Raw genomic sequence first — 12,986 nt, forward strand, 5'->3', positions numbered from 1 at the left:
TGATGTTCCAGTACTTGTGCAGATGAAACTTCAAGGTATCTTTGATGCAGTTAAATTAACATCTTACTTACAAGTGTACAGGGTCTTCACAAAAGGACTGATGTAACTTTTATCTGAACAGTCATATTAAAAAAAAAGTAAAGCTATCCCTGTAACAGGCTGTGAAGGCCCATAGGGTTGTGAGACGTTGAGGGTCCCACATTATCTAGACAATCAGCTCAAAGATGGCGGTAAGGTTGTCAGCCTTACGCACTGGCCGCGCTTTACTCCCCAGGAAAAGTATTTAATTAATTCCTGATACTCATTTTGTTAGAGGCTGAGTTGACCCCAGGGCCATAGTGCGGCTGGAAGGATTAGGTCAATTGAAAAAATCTAATGACCTCATCTGGGATTTGACCCCGTGACCTTCTGGCTTGTAGCATAGTGCCTCAACCACGCTACCTATCTCGTACAAAAGAAAATCACATTCTGTTGCATGATGATTAGAATTTATGATATCAGTTTTCAGTACATCCACCACTGACTTTTGATGTTATTTCAGAAAGCGCCCAATTTGTCCATCAACAACATGGCATGTATGAACAAAATAATTTTGCACTGTTTGCCTTAAAATATTGGTACCAGCATTTTCAACGACTGAATATCTCTTTTCAGATTTGAGATATTATGAGCATAATTGCTATGGACATTATCCTAAAGAGAGCCCCACAGAAAATAATCACAAGAATTCATGTTAGGACAATATGGTGGCCAAGACAACCCTACTCCAAATTGGCCAGGTTAGTGGTTTGAAATTATGTGGTCATAGAAATGAACGCTTTAAATGTCCAGGGATGTGTGACCATGCTCCATCTTGATCAAAAAACATTTCATTGAGTTCACAGCCCATTCCTCACAAAAAGGGAATAAAGTTCTGTTCTGGAAGTGTGGCATAACATTCAGAATTCACATTTTCCTCTGTGAATACTGACCCATTGTACCAACAGCAGACAAAGCACACCAAGCCATACATTTCTGCTAGATGAAATGGAGTGGCATGAACATTAAAACAGTGTCAGTAATTTCTTTGCACTTGCACAACACTTGTACATTTAAAAATATATTTTCACAATAAATGCCTTCTATTCTGTAGTTCAGGACTAATACTAATAGTTAAACCACAGACTTCAAGCATTACTTTAAGCAAGTTTACCAACATCAGACACATGATTATACTAAGAAAAAAGAGAAAATAAAAAAAATAGTCCTTTTATGAAGACTCTGTACATTTGAAAAGAATGGAACGTGATTTATCTCATTTGGTTTACTCCTTATGACATGTGAATCATTTACAATTAATCAGACCAGCAACCATGTAGAACATCATTAGAATCAAACAATTTGCATATCAAAAATATATTGCACTTTCATACACATAAAATTAATTCTTGAAAAATAAACATGTTATTGAATAAGTTTTATTGTGTTGAGTTCTGTTATTCACTGATAAATATAGTGTATTAGTGTGAGTATAACAAAAATGTGTAGTCATTTTCATTATTGAACATTATGCATAATGTGTCCAGCATGAATGACAGAATGTTGTAAAACGGAATAATCTGGGAACAATATTTGAGGCTGATTCCACAGTGATGGAGTAACAACATTAAGTACTAAAATGCATTACGGAAAAGTTTTGCAACCATTTTATGGATAAACCCACTGTACCTAGACATACATTATTTATATATGCAATTTATTGTTCACTAGGTCTTGTATTTGATATTGAGACAATGATGGCTTTTGAGGCCACATTAGGATAATTTTCTAGGATTTTCCTGCAAGAAAATCATCCCCCCACCCATTAAAAATTAACTGTTTGAATAAAGTCTTCTTGGACAATTAGCCATGCTAATGTATAGTTGATGACTGATGTTTCAGAGACTTTCTCTATTTCCATTATCATGGGTTGATGTAATGAAGGCTGTGGTTGCATGCTAGCACATCACATCAACTTGTGATGAAGACAGAGCTTGTCTGTGAAACGTGAGACACCAACTCTACATTTACATGGCTAATCACTGTAGAATTCAGCCTAGACTGTCATCATGCATATTTAAAGCTCAAAATTGATCTGAATGTCATTTCAAAATCTAAGTCCTGTCTCTTACAGTGCATCTTCATTGCAAAGCTTAACTAGTTAACACTGTACACATGTAAGGAACTAATCCATGTTTCTTCTGAGAATGAAACAAAATGTACTATGTGGGCAGAATGTTGAGCAAATGCTGCATGTATACTTGCTGCTGTGTTTCAAAGAGTTAAACAACAAAAATATTAAAATCCATATTTTGTTATGTGTTACAACAAACTCATTATCATTCATTGTATGATTTATAGTGCACGAGACAGTGTCACATCCCAGAAGGTTATAATTGTATATTCATTGCCATGAGAATCTCAGATCTCATGAGCAATGAGTGTATGTAGTTACTGTCAGAGTGGTAGAAGTAACAGCGAATGAATATTCTAAAGTAACGGAGTTGTAAGTGTACACTTCATGCTGCTCATTGCAGTCTTCAGAGGAAGGTCTCTTTCTTTATATGACAGAAATTGACATTGTGTGCTTAATTATCAAAACTTTAAATTTCTAAGCAAATAACTCTGCTCTTCAGGTATGTGTTGATTTGTGATGGACAGATCTGTCTGACCAATTTGTTGAGTTTTTGTACACAGGACAAAACAAGGATAAAATTATTTTCAATAAAACTTCATTTAAATACCTTATATAAAAAATATATATAAATTATTATATCTGTGATGTTAAGGAAAAGAGGATTGTCACTGAACATCACTTTTCAGCAGAAGTTTGAGACATTTATATAACAGTGTACTTAACTTTGTATTTGTTTATGTCACTGAATGGGCAGTACTGTGCTTTGATGACATACTGTGTTCTAATTTGCTGCCTTTCATATCGAGAATTTTGTGATGCATTTATCTCATTTAGATTCTGACATAACACTCTTTTCTTTAACACCAGAGCCGAGCAAACTTAAATACTTGAATATTCAGAAAATCCTGTTCTGATCATGTTTGAATGGGGCCTGAAACCTGCAGCCAGAACTGCTGCTGTAACAACCCTAAGCAAAAGCTATATGCATTTAATTCTGAAACTGGACAGTGGACTCCTCAGCAGCTGATGTCAAAGGAGCAAAAGCAGAATGACATAAGATGCCCAATTTATTGTACAAAAGTGTATAATGTAAAGTATGACTGACTTGAGGTTCTCACAGCACTGACCATGAAGCATACCATCTTCTGGGATGTGGCAACTATATAGCAGAGCTCTGCTTGCTTCTTACCAGTTGCTTGGTTTACTCTTTGACCATGAAGATGGAGGCAAACAGACTCATGCTGAACTACACAGTGTGATATCCCAAAAGATATATAAGTCTTCAGTGTAAAGTAGTTAGATGGTCACAGAAGTGCAGAAACATATCAGTTCATTAAGACTTCAGTCTTTTGGAATGTGGTGCTGGCCAGTCTGGTATATTAATATGAACATTTTGAAGGGAACCTTTGACCTCCACCTTCATGGCAAAAAAGTGAACCAATTAGCATGATTATGTACGTTACTGGGAAATTATGGTTGGGACAGTGCTATGTGCGGTCCAGTAGTAGACAGTGGCTCTGGGAAAGGCTCAGTTTTTCTGCCCTGAAGCTGGAGGCAGCAGATTTTCCTCAAAAATTTGGCAACAAGGTACCAAACTGTACACCACCTCATCACAGAAGGTCAAAATCCTAATATTCGCTTCTGTGAGAACCCAAAATCATTGTCACTTGATGTTCCCCATTAACTGAATTTGAGAGACAGAATTTTTTCTTGCTGTTGTTACTTGAGGACAAAAGAATTTTCAAACTGGATTGATGTGCATATCCTTGTAGCTGTCATTGCTTATAGGTTTTGTACAGGCTTGTAATGAATTTATGTTAAAGGCTGTATTTGAAACTTTGGGTTTCAGACTGTACAGTCTTGATACTGATAGCATCATTAAATGACTTAAGATCTATGTGATCCAGAAGTAGAGTTCACAGTTTTAGATTTCTGTTCAAAAATAAGTTTTGGACCACTGAACTTTTACTCTGAATATAAGTGATTATTTTGAGGGTTATTCAATGGTTACTTTTTAACTGTACAGGTTCTGTAGAGTCAGATGGTTTTACACATGTGGAAAGAGTGTAGCAGAAAGTTGCCATGGCCTACTTTAAAGTACTAGCCCAGCATTTGTCTAGAAGGTCTGAGTGAAACCATGAAGAACCCCAGTCAGGATGGTCATTCTCCTGGTTGATATTTAGCCCCAGGACCTCCCACATATGGATCAGGGGCACCACCACAAAATTCAGTATAATGTGAATGTGAATGTGTTCCAGTATGTTAATAGTTCATGTGAGAGAAATAAATATTGTTACTAAATGTGTGGCACTCCTGATTCTTAGGGGCTTTATATGGTCCTACATTATCATTGTCAGTGCTTGTGTATATTCATGTGGAATGTGCTGTACTCCGAGCTATGAATATATGACATGTATATTGATATGTGTATACATAGAAGATTCCATTACTGTGGTGTTGGTGCAAAAGTAGCACTACAGACATAAGGCGGGTTGTGAGTTATGATGATGAGCAGTTTGTCTGGGTATGTGGGATTGTTGGCACCTGAGTAAGCATTGCTTTGGCCAGAGCATGTGTGCGAGTTTGAGAAAATTTTGGGACGGGATAAAATAATATGATGATATTCTGAAACTGTAGTGGCAGTTTTGCACCACTCTGTATAGTATTAAGGGAATATCACAGATTACCACTGTATTCATTATCATTGCTACTTCCATCATAATTATTTATTTAAGCAATAAAGATCTCTGTTATTTAAGTGCGTTCAGATGATGGTAGCTTGCAGATGGTAATACATGAATTTTGTATTACTAATTGATTATATTGGGGCATGCAGTAGTGTAGCTGGTTGAGGCACTATGCTACTAGCCGGAAGGTCCTGGGTTATATTCCCGATGAGGTCATTGAATTTTTCAATTGACCTAATCCTTCCAGCCGCACTATGGCTCTAGAGTCAACCCAATGAAAATAAGTACCAGGAATCTTCCTGAGGGTGAAGGGTGGCTGGTGTGTAAGGCTGACAAACTCACCACCATCTGTAAGCTGATGATATAGAAAATATAAGAGCCTTCACGGCTCACAACTCAGTGGGCCTTCATGGCCTGTTACAGGGATAGTTTTACCTTTAACTTTTTAGTTAATTATATTACAAATTGAAATCTTTATTTGTTCTTAAAAGCTTTTTAATGTGATGTAAGAAAGAGAACACATGTTACATGATACCGAAAGACTCATTGGATTCATAATGTATAGAATATATTTTAATGTTAAGTCTATAAAGTTTTTTGGCATACATGTGTTTTTAAATTTACACACTTGTTGGGACACCTTCCATTGCCTCCTTGTTTATTAAGAGACATGACATTTTGGCACCTGACTGTCTCCTGAAAAATGTTTTTAACCAAAGTGAATTAACAGGCAATGCCAACAGATGTGTAAGTTCAATATTTTAACACTGATTGTATTACAGATATTACTTCATTGTGTAATTTGTTGTATATTTTTTATTGTTAAATGTGTATTACAAATGTATTATGTAAAGTTATAAATTATTTTTTTGTTACATTGCTATTTACAAATGGCAGGTCACAAGATCTTAAAGCAGTGTTAGTGTTTAATTTATTAAACTGAATGGAAAAAATGCATTATCCTTATATGTTATTGATGCAGATGAATGCTCGGAGAAGTTTATTACACTTCTGTAGCATATAACAGCTGCAAAAGTTCTATCTGTCCTCATCTAACAACTCAACTGCTAAATGGATCCTCGTGGAATTTCATATTGTGACAGCCCAACAGGCTGGTCTAGAGGTAACCCTCTGGATTTGTATTCGGGAGGCATTCAGTTTGAATCTCGGGAGGGACGCTGCTTCCTTGCAGGGTTTTTGTGGCTTTCCTCAGTCCTCCCCTACAAATGCCAGTATAGTACTTTGGTTAGCCATGACCACTTCCTGCCCAACCCCCTTCTGTTCATTTACCATTATGCCATACAACGCTATAGTTTTTTTCTTCATGGGTGAGACTGAGTCCACCTGGTACTATGGACACAGTTTGGCGTATTGTTTCAGCCCCAGGTGAAGATTATGATTGTGGAGTAATCTGTAGAATGAGAATTGGAAGGGGGAACCGAAGTAATAAGAGGAAACTTGCCTAAGGTATGGCACGGCATTTTTACAGTCTTGGTACTGAACGGGCGTCGTTAAATTACCCACGGAGAGAGATCTGTGGGCTTTGTACGAGGGCTTTATATGGACTACGTGTAGCAACTGGTTTACTGCGTGTGCTATCCACGTGTAAGAGACGCTTGTCTTTCCCGCGGCGCCACGCATAAGTCGTGTACATTATGTCAACTGATGTCGCTGGTTGTACGTGTAGCGCAGATCCGTCTTAGTACCGCTTGCTAACGGCAGATGTCAGGAGTGGCTGCATTCTGTGTGAATGGTGGTGGTGTAAACCTGCTGTGAACGATATGGTTGTGTTGTGGGTTATGACTTGTGTGATAAGTAATACAGCAACTACAGGAATGTCTTCGGAAGGCCTGCTGCAAGTCTTTTGGCCGGTTCACCGGGGACGACACCCGAAACCCACAAGATCTCGCACTACATGCATTTGGACTCTGTCGTAGCCGACAAGCCAGTGGTATGTACCGAATACAATTTCCCTCCAGCATTGCCTCAGCAAACCTTTCAACAGTCGTGTCGGGAACTAATGCGTTATATGTATCAACCTAACCCCAAGCCCCAGTTGCTGTATGAAACATTCAATTAGTCGGATTAATTCTTACCGCGAAATGCCATTTGAGATAAATTGAAACAAGTAACCACGTATCCTACACATTTGAAGGTGAGGTTAAGTTGACCCTGTGCTTAATTAAGTAAGCACATGGGGAGTGGAGGTATAGCTTCACCATTCTTTACCGTTGTATTATATAGAGGTCAGAGGTCAACTTCAGACCCAGGCCACTTTACCGCCGGGGAATGAGCCTCTGGTACCCATTGGATATGAGGTTATTTGGGCCCCAGAACCGGTCTGGACGCTGTAGAGTGGAGAAAACTCTCTTATCCCTGCTGGGAATCGAACCCCGGCTGACCAGTCCATAACACGTCGCTATACCGACTGAGCTATTGGCGATTCCAGCACAAATAACAGGTAGCTACAATTCAAAATAAAGACAATTATTCATGCAGTCTAGACTGACGGATTCTGTATTGGGCAAAGAAATATCCTAATCGAAACACCGAATGTTCAGCGAAGAAACACTGGGTGAAATCGGTGCTGGGCTTGAACAGAGGAAACCGAGGTTACCAGATACGGCACTGTCATGTGTATGCAGTGACTATAGACGGGATTTGGATTGGTGACTGGATTTATTGACCATTTTAACACACGACTCGTGTCTGCACTCTGCAGCTCATGTTACACATTCAAAAGATCACTGTAACTGCGGCACATATAAAGTCTTCTATGATTTCACTAGCCTCTTTTTTTTTTTTTGTATCGGATCCTAACAATATCCTCTGCTGACGTCCTTACCGGCTGGGGGATACCCCACAAATGACTCGGCGTTCCAGTTGACCAACTCCCACGCTGGCGGCCATATCACACGAACCTCCTGCTCTTCTCTTCACTGACTGACTGATTCCAACTCCCAATTTGTCCCGCTTATAACGTCTCGGTACGGACCGCGTAGAAACACCGCCAGTCCTCATTGTTGTAGTTCAGTCGTTTTCATGGGGACTTGTTTGTTTGTGAAGGCGTTACACAATAACGGCTCTTGTATATTTGCTTATCTCGTGGTCGTTGCCCAGCAAAAGGTCTACAAACTACGATACATTAAAATTTTACAAGTTTACAAGAGATAGAGCTGTATTCGGGAAGTGTTGGGCTCGAATCACGACCGGGAGAGCGGCTGTCCTGAGGGTTTTCGTGGTTTTACTCCGTTCCTCCATGCAAAATCTGGAATAACACCTTGCTGAGGCCACGACCACATTTACGAGAACATTTCTTTAACCATTCACCATACCGTCCGACGCTGTGTGGTCTTGTTACTGAGAGCGTCGTTAAATATCCTCCAATTATTTGTATCAATGCATTCATCTGTTATATTGTTGGTAATGAATTATCTTACACCGTAACAATAATTTGTCGAGTTTGTTACAAATGAAGCCGTCATCCGACCGGAGCCCCTGGTTGTTGTGGGGTTGGAGTCTGGCTGAATACAGTATTCACCAGAACTACATCCAACTTGTTCCTTAGTTAACTGCAGTATGTTTCTCTCAATTGTATGTACTCTTTTCCTTATTCACTGCTGTACTTTAACATCTCTTTTTCATTTATCCTTTAAAAAGTAAAGCTATCCCTGCAACAGGCCATGGAGGCCCGTAGGATTGTGAGATGTCAAGGCTCTCACATTTTCTAGACAACGTTCACAAATGACGGTGAGGTTGTCAGCTTTAGACGCCGGTCGCCTTTTACGCCCAGGAAGATTCCTGGTACTCATTTCTATTAGAGGCCCAGTCGACCCCAGGACTATAATGTGGCTGGAGGGATTAGGTCGATTGAGAAATCTACTGACCTCATCAGGAATTGAACCCTCTACCTTCCGGCTTGCAGCATAGTGCCTCAACCAACTACGCTACTGCGTGTCCCGAAGACTGTGTACTCTCTAAACATATTTCATTGAACTTCTATTTCTTTCCTCTTCACTTTTTCATCTCATTGTTAGAACCGCGAGAGCGTTATCTTTTGCTCGTGCTAAAGGAGTTTCAGAAGCAACATTGAGCTTTATGATCACCTCATCAATTTGCTGGTCACAGAACCCATGGGATCAGCATGACAGTATATGACTGGTATGCAACTGATTCGAAAATCTAAGAAGTAATTTAATTTCCCGACGTGGAAAAAGGAAAGTTGTTGGTCAAAGTAACTGGGGAAATCGCGGAACTGTGACCGTCATGCCATGTGTGTGGCTCTGTAAATTTTAATTCTCGATGGTTGCGGATTGCATATTCTGAATCCTCCACTAAAGTAAGGCTGACAACATCACCGTCATCCGTGAGCCGATTGTCTAGAAAATGTGGGATCCTCGACGTCTCACAACCGTATAGGCCTCCACGGGCTGTTACAGAGATGACTTCATCTTTTTATATAGTAAACGTTCATTTTGTCGGCTTCTATAACCCCAGATTTGGATGAGAAGAATATCGAAAAATGAACGGGAATGTCACGTGAGCACCAGCTCTTATGGAATCCTAGTCTTGAACAAAGAGACAGACCTCGCTGGCTTCCATTTCCTCCTGCTTCCTGTATATTCCGAAATTTCGTCAGACCCGTTGCTCTGCTTACGACGTGCTTTGACGCTGGTTTCTTTCTTGGTTTGTTCTTCAGGCCATGGTGATGGAGGCGATATGTTCCTCCGAAATCTCGGTTGACTTTCAAAAGAACTACACGACGTTATATCCCAGAAGATAAAACTTTTCATACCCTTAAATCAGAAATAATTCCTAACTTGTTTCTCGCCTGAGACAGCAGTCCGGGAGGCATGTGAACGTGAGTACACATTTTGGGAACGCCCGGTGAATGCCGGAATTCGGCCAATGTGTACGGTGTCAGAGAACGGGAACGAAAGGTTCGTTGACAATCAGTCAGTTTCGATGATTACTTTATAAATTTCGTTTAAAGTGGAACAGTACCCGGGCATAATTGGGCGACTACTTTGACGGCGATGCGTCGGGGATTCACCGTCGATGTCCTGGAGGCGCGAACGGCAGAAGCAGGAGATCAAAGCACTTGGAGGGGGAGCAGAAGAAACGTTAAATCAAGACGCAGCTGCAGCTGTGTTCACAAAGCAAGAGCAGCACCGAGTTTGGCCGAATGCGAAAGTTCGTTGCAGGGTAAACGAAGTCTGGACGTTCATTCGCACGCACGCACACACTCACCTCCAGCTGCACGAACATTGCTAACGCTTTGGCCACGGACACGGAAAACTATCAGGCGAATTCACTTTCACCGAAACGCTTACTGCAGATGTGAACTCCACTGAAGGAAGGGTTAAAGCATCTCCCCTACAAGCTGACTACACGCTGCACAGCGAGCGGTTCGCTCTGCGTGCACCCGTCTTCAAGCGCGCCCAAATGTCCATGTCCAGACTGCGCTGACCTTGCAAACTAATCTAAATCCGACCAGGAAGAGCTGTACGTGGTTCGCAGTTATCTGCAAATAAGCAGTAACAGTTCACATGCACATCCTGCCTATTCAGTTACATTAGTGTAGCTTAAACCCAAGCCAATTAGAACATAGAAAACTATAATTTTGCCTGTGGTTCTGTATGGGTGTGAAACTTGGTCTCTGACATTAAGGGAGGAACATACACTGAGAGTGTTTGAGGAGAATATTTGGCCCGAAGAGAGATGAAGTGACAGGAGGTTGGAGAAAACTGCACAATGAGGAGCTTCATAACTTGTACTCTTTGCCAAGTGTAATTAGAATGATGCAGTCAAGGAGGATGAGATGGGCAGGGCGTGTAACATGAATGGAGGAATGCATATAATAAATTAGGGGGAAAGCCAGAAGGAAAGAGACCACATGGGAGACCAATATAGGTGGGTGGACAATATTCAAATGGATCTTAGAGAGATAGGGCGGGATGGTATGGATTGGATAGATCTAGCTAAGGATAAGGACCAATGGAGGGCTCTTGTGAACACGGTAATGAACCTTTGGGTTCCATAAACTCTAGAGTAGCCGCACAATTGGCGGCTTCTCAAGACAGGCTCGGCTCCATAAGCGACTGAAGAGTGATGCCCCTCCCATGCGTGCCTTTACGTTCAATAACAACGGTTTTCTGAAGAAGGGGTACGCGGTAGTATAGTTACTTGAGGCAATATACTTCAAGCCAGAAGGTCGCGGTTTCGAATCCTGATGAGGTCATTGGATTTTTCGGGTTCACCTAATCCATCCAGGCGCACTATGGCCCTGAGGTCGAATCAGCCTCTAACAGAAATGAGTACCAGGAATTTTCCTGGGGGAAAGGGCGGCTGGCGCGTAAGGCTGATAATCTCACCTCCATCTGTGAGCCGATTATCTAGAGAATGTGGGAACCTCGACGTCTCACAGCTCTATGGGCCTCCACGGCCTGTTACGGGAGTAACTTTACCGTTTTTTTACTGTGTTTTCAAAGTGGTGACCGTCTTCGTTTAATAAGTCGGACAGGGACACACTTCGCTCGTGATGTCACCTGAACAGGTGTGTCAGATGAAGACAAACAGCCGAGGTCATTGGGCGGACATTAATTATGTTGTGAGCCAGTGATTGTTCTTCTGTAGCCTGTGATGCAGGTCAGCTATACTCTGTAGTGTCGAATGGTACGATAATTAGTCAATTATGAATCGGAGAATTATGTTTGAGGAAGGAATCGTGGCCCAGTCGAGCCACTGTCTCGGAATTTACCTGAAGATAATGAGAAAAACCACGAATCACGTCAAAATAAGCCGATGTCTCAGCCGAGATTGGAGTTGAGAATCTCCCGAACACGATAGCTTTTCCGCTACGCAAAACTTTTGGGTGTTATTGCCGATGTAGGCCTATGCAGTGTTTTATTTTTATTAATATTATTAGTGGAGTGAGACTGAGCCCACTTGGCATGCGGCCACTACTGGCCTATTGTACCAGCCCCTGGATGATAGGTGAGGGTGATTGTGGAGCAGTTGGTGGAATGTAGATTGGCAGAGGAATCCAAAGTACTCGGTGAAAACCTGCCCCAATGCCATTTTTTCCACCACAAATCCCACATGACCAGGCACGGGCTCGAACCCGGGCCGCTGCAGTGGGATACCCGCGACTAACCGCCTGAAATATGGCACAGCCCTTAGCCCTGTGCTAAGTTTCATCTTCTTCATTTTTGAAATCATTTTAAGATAAAAGTTGCAGTAAAATTGGTGTGATGCTTGAGAATGTTTGCTTTGTATTCCATCTGCCTTGGCAGCGAGGGTGAGTCATTGTCTCCTCCTGACGCAGACCCTTGCGTCATCGTCAGAAAGTCATGAGATTCTGTTTTCGAAGTTCTTCAGGCACGTGCACCGGTGGGAAGTTTAGTCACACTTACATAGGATATTTCTTCCTTAAGGTAGCCAGAGCGAAATGACATATCCTCGATCTCACACGATTACCCTGAAGATGGAGACACTATACCCCTCCGGAACGTTCCTTCCTACTCAGAAGAATGCATGGCGTAACCAAGAAGCGCAGCATCGTGGAACCTCAGATGTTTTGTATTGCACCCACAGTGTTGTTCTTATTTAAGAATCTTGCCTCAGGGCTGTTTAATCGCCCATTTTCTATATATCTGTCTGTCTATCTATGGCTCTACAGCCCTTTATCGGACCTTGGCCGCTTTTTCAGTTTCTTGATCTTTCTACACAGTTGGTAGGACTCCTTGGACGGGGATCAGCCCGTCGCAAGGCCGCCACCTGCCCACAGAACAGCACAAAGACAGAATAAACGCACACAGACATCCATGTCTCAAGTAGGATTCGAACCCACGACCCCAGTGTTTGAGCGGACGAAGAGAGTTCATGCCTTAGACCGCGTGGCCACTGAGATCGGTAAGTTATTCTACCAGTTATAACATAAGCGGTAATTTACATTCTGAGATACCGGTCATGTCTGGGAACTGTGTTTACCCTTCACAGGACCATCAATAAAACGCATCCATTCGTTACACAACACTTCCTTGCTGTTATTTACCAGTATAACGTGTATGTCACGTCAGGATGTTGGCAAGCTAAGCTGTCACTGCGTCCTCTGTCCACTGCGATCGGCATCGCCCCTTATT

At 41.6% G+C, this 12,986-nt stretch overlaps 1 protein-coding gene across 1 annotated transcript in view; it reads left to right on the top strand.

Moving 5' to 3' along the window:
• Positions 1-6,682: 6,682 nt before the first annotated feature.
• Positions 6,683-12,986, top strand: part of LOC111862679 (ATP-binding cassette sub-family G member 1) — a 122,147-nt gene continuing 115,843 nt past the window's right edge. The window contains exon 1 of the mRNA XM_023848240.2: positions 6,683-6,793. The gene's annotated coding sequence lies outside the window, so the exon portion shown is untranslated. The remainder of the gene's footprint in view (positions 6,794-12,986) is intronic.

Source organism: Cryptotermes secundus, unplaced genomic scaffold (genome assembly GCF_002891405.2).
Source record: "Cryptotermes secundus unplaced genomic scaffold, Csec_1.0 scaffold5, whole genome shotgun sequence".
Classification (NCBI taxonomy): domain Eukaryota; kingdom Metazoa; phylum Arthropoda; class Insecta; order Blattodea; family Kalotermitidae; genus Cryptotermes; species Cryptotermes secundus.